Here is a 7,045-nt window from a genome sequence, read left to right as displayed (position 1 = left end):
TCCACCTCCCCAGTCAGTCTTTCTCTCTGATGCACCTCTCCACCTCCCCCAGTCTGTCTTTCTCTCTGATGCACCTCTCCACCTCCCCAGTCTGTCTCTTCCCCCAGTCTCTGATGCACCTCTCCACCTCCCCCAGTCTGTCTTTCTCTCTGATGCACCTCTCCACCTCCCCCAGTCTGTCTTTCTCTCTGATGCACCTCTCCACCTCCCCCAGTCAGTCTTTCTCTCTGATGCACCTCTCCACCTCCCCAGTCAGTCTTTCTCTCTTCTCTCTCCCCCAGTCAGTCTTTCTCTCTGATGCACCTCTCCACCTCCCCCAGTCTGTCTTTCTCTCTGATGCACCTCTCCACCTCCCCCAGTCTGTCTTTCTCTCTGATGCACCTCTCCACCTCCCCAGTCTGTCTTTCTCTCTGATGCACCTCTCCACCTCCCCCAGTCTGTCTTTCTCTCTGATGCACCTCTCCACCTCCCCAGTCTGTCTTTCTCTCTGATGCACCTCTCCACCTCCCCCAGTCAGTCTTTCTCTCTGATGCACCTCTCCACCTCCCCAGTCAGTCTTTCTCTCTGATGCACCTCTCCACCTCCCCCAGTCAGTCTTTCTCTCTGATGCACCTCTCCACCTCCCCCAGTCTGTCTTTCTCTCTGATGCACCTCTCCACCTCCCCAGTCTGTCTTTCTCTCTGATGCACCTCTCCACCTCCCCCAGTCAGTCTTTCTCCACCTCCCCAGTCAGTCTTTCTCTCTGATGCACCTCTCCACCTCCCCCAGTCAGTCTTTCTCTCTGATGCACCTCTCCACCTCCCCAGTCTGTCTTTCTCTCTGATGCACCTCTCCACCTCCCCCAGTCAGTCTTTCTCTCTGATGCACCTCTCCACCTCCCCAAGTCTGTCTTTCTCTCTGATGCAGTCAGTCCTCTCCACCTCCCCCAGTCAGTCTTTCTCTCTGATGCACCTCTCCACCTCCCCCAGTCAGTCTTTCTCTCTGATGCACCTCTCCACCTCCCCAGTCTGTCTTTCTCTCTGATGCACCTCTCCACCTCCCCCAGTCTGTCTTTCTCTCTGATGCACCTCTCCACCTCCCCCAGTCTGTCTTTCTCTCTGATGCACCTCTCCACCTCCCCAGTCAGTCTTTCTCTCTGATGCACCTCTCCACCTCCCCCAGTCAGTCTTTCTCATGCACCTTTCTCCACCTCCCCAGTCAGTCTTTCTCTCTGATGCACCTCTCCACCTCCCCCAGTCAGTCTTTCTCTCTGATGCACCTCTCCACCTCCCCCAGTCAGTCTTTCTCTCTGATGCACCTCTCCACCTTCTGTCTTTCTCTCTGATGCACCTCTCCACCTCCCCAGTCTGTCTTTCTCTCTGATGCACCTCTCCACCTCCCCAGTCTGTCTTTCTCTCTGATGCACCTCTCCACCTCCCCCAGTCAGTCTTTCTCTCTGATGCACCTCTCCACCTCCCCAGTCAGTCTTTCTCTCTGATGCACCTCTCTCCCCAGTCAGTCTTTCTCTCTGATGCACCTCTCCACCTCCCCAGTCAGTCTTTCTCTCTGATGCACCTCTCCACCTCCCCAAGTCAGTCTTTCTCTCTGATGCACCTCTCCACCTCCCCAGTCTGTCTTTCTCTCTGATGCACCTCTCCACCTCCCCCAAGTCTGTCTTTCTCTCTGATGCACCTCTCCACCTCCCCAGTCAGTCTTTCTCTCTGATGCACCTCTCCACCTCCCCCAGTCAGTCTTTCTCTCTGATGCACCTCTCCACCTCCCCCAGTCTGTCTTTCTCTCTGATGCACCTCTCCACCTCCCCAGTCAGTCTTTCTCTCTGATGCACCTCTCCACCTCCCCCAGTCAGTCTTTCTCTCTGATGCACCTCTCCACCTCCCCAGTCAGTCTTTCTCTCTGAGTGCACCTCTCCACCTCCCCAGTCTGTCTTTCTCTCTGATGCACCTCTCCACCTCCCCCAGTCAGTCTTTCTCTCTGATGCACCTCTCCACCTCCCCAGTCAGTCTTTCTCTCTGATGCACCTCTCCACCTCCCCCAGTCTGTCTTTCTCTCTGATGCACCTCTCCACCTCCCCCAGTCTGTCTTTCTCTCTGATGCACCTCTCCACCTCCCCAGTCTGTCTTTCTCTCTGATGCACCTCACCTCCCACAGTCTGTCTTTCTCTCTGATGCCCTCTCCACCTCCCCCAGTCAGTCTTTCTCTCTGATGCACCTCTCCACCTCCCCCAGTCAGTCTTTCTCTCTGATGCACCTCTCCACCTCCCCAGTCAGTCTTTCTCTCTGATGCACCTCTCCACCTCCCCCAGTCAGTCTTTCTCTCTGATGCACCTCTCCACCTCCCCCAGTCTGTCTTTCTCTCTGATGCACCTCTCCACCTCCCCCAGTCAGTCTTTCTCTCTGATGCACCTCTCCACCTCCCCCAGTCAGTCTTTCTCTCTGATGCACCTCTCCACCTCCCCCAGTCAGTCTTTCTCTCTGATGCACCTCTCCACCTCCCCCAGTCAGTCTTTCTCTCTGATGCACCTCTCCACCTCCCCAAGTCAGTCTTTCTCTCTGATGCACCTCTCCACCTCCCCCAGTCAGTCTTTCTCTCTGATGCACCTCTCCACCTCCCCAGTCTGTCTTTCTCTCTGATGCACCTCTCCACCTCCCCCCAGTCAGTCTTTCTCTCTGATGCACCTCTCCACCTCCCCCAGTCAGTCTTTCTCTCTGATGCACCTCTCCACCTCCCCCAGTCAGTCTTTCTCTCTGATGCACCTCTCCACCTCCCCCAGTCTGTCTTTCTCTCTGATGCACCTCTCCACCTCCCCCAGTCAGTCTTTCTCTCTGATGCACCTCTCCACCTCCCCCAATCTGTCTTTCTCTCTGATGCACCTCTCCACCTCCCCCAGTCAGTCTTTCTCTCTGATGCACCTCTCCACCTCCCCAGTCAGTCTTTCTCTCTGATGCACCTCTCCACCTCCCCCAGTCTGTCTTTCTCTCTGATGCACCTCTCCACCTCCCCCAGTCAGTCTTTCTCTCTGATGCACCTCTCCACCTCCCCAGTCTGTCTTTCTCTCTGATGCCTCTCCACCTCCCCCAGTCAGTCTTTCTCTCTGATGCACCTCTCCACCTCCCCAGTCAGTCTTTCTCTCTGATGCACCTCTCCACCTCCCCCAGTCAGTCTTTCTCTCTGATGCACCTCTCCACCTCCCCAGTCAGTCTTTCTCTCTGATGCACCTCTCCACCTCCCCCAGTCAGTCTTTCTCTCTGATGCACCTCTCCACCTCCCCAAGTCAGTCTTTCTCTCTGATGCACCTCTCCACCTCCCCAGTCTGTCTTTCTCTCTGATGCACCTCTCCACCTCCCCCAGTCAGTCTTTCTCTCTGATGCACCTCTCCACCTCCCCCAGTCTGTCTTTCTCTCTGATGCACCTCTCCACCTCCCCCAGTCAGTCTTTCTCTCTGATGCACCTCTCCACCTCCCCAGTCTGTCTTTCTCTCTGATGCACCTCTCCACCTCCCCCAGTCAGTCTTTCTCTCTGATGCACCTCTCCACCTCCCCCAGTCAGTCTTTCTCTCTGATGCACCTCTCCACCACCCCCAGTCTGTCTTTCTCTCTGATGCACCTCTCCACCTCCCCCAGTCTTTCTCTCTGATGCACCTCTCCACCTCCCCAGTCTGTCTTTCTCTCTGATGCACCTCTCCACCTCCCCCAGTCAGTCTTTCTCTCTGATGCACCTCTCCACCTCCCCAGTCAGTCTTTCTCTCTGATGCACCTCTCCACCTCCCCCAGTCTGTCTTTCTCTCTGATGCACCTCTCCACCTCCCCCAGTCAGTCTTTCTCTCTGATGCACCTCTCCACCTCCCCCAGTCAGTCTTTCTCTCTGATGCACCTCTCCACCTCCCCAGTCAGTCTTTCTCTCTGATGCACCTCTCCACCTCCCCCAGTCAGTCTTTCTCTCTGATGCACCTCTCCACCTCCCCAAGTCAGTCTTTCTCTCTGATGCACCTCTCCACCTCCCCCAGTCAGTCTTTCTCTCTGATGCACCTCTCCACCTCCCCAAGTCTGTCTTTCTCTCTGATGCTCTCCACCTCCCCAGTCAGTCTTTCTCTCTGATGCACCTCTCCACCTCCCCAGTCTGTCTTTCTCTCTGATGCACCTCTCCACCTCCCCCAGTCAGTCTTTCTCTCTGATGCACCTCTCCACCTCCCCCAGTCAGTCTTTCTCTCTGATGCACCTCTCCACCTCCCCAGTCTGTCTTTCTCTCTGATGCACCTCTCCACCTCCCCAGTCTGTCTTTCTCTCTGATGCACCTCTCCACCTCCCCAGTCTGTCTTTCTCTCTGATGCACCTCTCCACCTCCCCAGTCAGTCTTTCTCTCTGATGCACCTCTCCACCTCCCCAGTCAGTCTTTCTCTCTGATGCACCTCTCCACCTCCCCCAGTCAGTCTTTCTCTCTGATGCACCTCTCCACCTCCCCAGTCAGTCTTTCTCTCTGATGCACCTCTCCACCTCCCCAGTCAGTCTTTCTCTCTGATGCACCTCTCCAGTCTGTCTTTCTCTCTGATGCACCTCTCCACCTCCCCCAGTCTGTCTTTCTCTCTGATGCACCTCTCCACCTCCCCAGTCAGTCTTTCTCTCTGATGCACCTCTCCACCTCCCCCAGTCAGTCTTTCTCTCTGATGCACCTCTCCACCTCCCCCAGTCTGTCTTTCTCTCTGATGCACCTCTCCACCTCCCCAGTCTGTCTTTCTCTCTGATGCACCTCTCCACCTCCCCCAGTCTGTCTTTCTCTCTGATGCACCTCTCCACCTCCCCAGTCTGTCTTTCTCTCTGATGCACCTCTCCACCTCCCCCAGTCAGTCTTTCTCTCTGATGCACCTCCACCTCCCCAGTCTGTCTTTCTCTCTGATGCACCTCTCCACCTCCCCCAGTCTGTCTTTCTCTCTGATGCACCTCTCCACCTCCCCCAGTCAGTCTTTCTCTCTGATGCACCTCTCCACCTCCCCCAGTCTGTCTTCTTTCTCTCTGATGCACCTCTCCACCTCCCCAGTCTGTCTTTCTCTCTGATGCACCTCTCCACCTCCCCAGTCAGTCTTTCTCTCTGATGCACCTCTCCACCTCCCCCAGTCAGTCTTTCTCTCTGATGCACCTCTCCACCTCCCCAGTCAGTCTTTCTCTCTGATGCACCTCTCCACCTCCCCTCAGTCTTTCTCTCACCTCTCCACCTCCCCCAGTCAGTCTTTCTCTCTGATGCACCTCTCCACCTCCCCAGTCAGTCTTTCTCTCTGATGCACCTCTCCACCTCCCCAGTCTGTCTTTCTCTCTGATGCACCTCTCCACCTCCCCCAGTCAGTCTTTCTCTCTGATGCACCTCTCCACCTCCCCCAGTCAGTCTTTCTCTCTGATGCACCTCTCCACCTCCCCAGTCAGTCTTTCTCTCTGATGCACCTCTCCACCTCCCCCAGTCTGTCTTTCTCTCTGATGCACCTCTCCACCTCCCCCAGTCAGTCTTTCTCTCTGATGCACCTCTCCACCTCCCCAGTCTGTCTTTCTCTCTGATGCACCTCTCCCCAGTCAGTCTTTCTCTCTGATGCCTCTCCACCTCCCCCAGTCTGTCTTTCTCTCTGATGCACCTCTCCACCTCCCCAGTCAGTCTTTCTCTCTGATGCACCTCTCCACCTCCCCCAGTCAGTCTTTCTCTCTGCACCTCTCCACCTCCCCCAGTCAGTCTTTCTCTCTGATGCACCTCTCCACCTCCCCCAGTCAGTCTTTCTCTCTGATGCACCTCTCCACCTCCCCCAGTCAGTCTTTCTCTCTGATGCCTCTCCACCTCCCCAGTCAGTCTTTCTCTCTGATGCACCTCTCCACCTCCCCCAGTCTGTCTTTCTCTCTGATGCACCTCTCCACCTCCCCCAGTCAGTCTTTCTCTCTGATGCACCTCTCCACCTCCCCAGTCTGTCTTTCTCTCTGATGCACCTCTCCACCTCCCCCAGTCAGTCTTTCTCTCTGATGCACCTCTCCACCTCCCCCAGTCAGTCTTTTCTCTCTGATGCACCTCTCCACCTCCCCAGTCAGTCTTTCTCTCTGATGCACCTCTCCCACCTCCCCAGTCAGTCTTTCTCTCTGATGCACCTCTCCACCTCCCCAGTCTGTCTTTCTCTCTGATGCACCTCTCCACCTCCCCAGTCAGTCTTTCTCTCTGATGCACCTCTCCACCTCCCCAGTCTGTCTTTCTCTCTGATGCACCTCTCCACCTCCCCCAGTCTGTCTTTCTCTCCACCTCCACCTCCCCCCAGTCTCAGTCTTTCTCTCTGATGCACCTCTCCACCTCCCCAGTCTGTCTTTCTCTCTGATGCCTCTCCACCTCCCAGTCAGTCTTTCTCTCCACTCTCCACCTCCCCAGTCTGTCTTTCTCTCTGATGCACCTCTCCACCTCCCCCAGTCTCAGTCTTTCTCTCTGTCTCTCCACCTTTCTTTCTCTCTGATGCACCTCTCCACCTCCCCCAGTCAGTCTTTCTCTCTGATGCACCTCTCCACCTCCCCAGTCAGTCTTTCTCTCTGATGCACCTCTCCACCTCCCCAGTCAGTCTTTCTCTCTGATGCACCTCTCCACCTCCCCCTCAGTCTTTCCTCTGATGCACCTCTCCTCCCAGTCAGTCTTTCTCTCTCCCCACCTCCCCCAGTCTGTCTTTCTCTCTGATGCACCTCTCCACCTCCCCCAGTCAGTCTTTCTCTCTGATGCACCTCTCCACCTCCCCAGTCTGTCTTTCTCTCTGATGCACCTCTCCACCTCCCCCAGTCAGTCTTTCTCTCTGATGCACCTCTCCACCTCCCCCAGTCTGTCTTTCTCTCTGATGCACCTCTCCACCTCCCCCAGTCAGTCTTTCTCTCTGATGCACCTCTCCACCTCCCCCAGTCTGTCTTTCTCTCTGATGCACCTCTCCACCTCCCCAGTCTGTCTTTCTCTCTGATGCACCTCTCCACCTCCCCAGTCTGTCTTTCTCTCTGATGCACCTCTCCACCTCCCCAGTCAGTCTTTCTCTCTGATGCACCTCTCCACCTCC

Source organism: Oncorhynchus nerka, linkage group LG5, assembly GCF_034236695.1.
Source record: "Oncorhynchus nerka isolate Pitt River linkage group LG5, Oner_Uvic_2.0, whole genome shotgun sequence".
NCBI classification, from domain to species: Eukaryota; Metazoa; Chordata; class Actinopteri; order Salmoniformes; family Salmonidae; genus Oncorhynchus; species Oncorhynchus nerka.
This window is presented reverse-complemented; position numbering follows the sequence as displayed.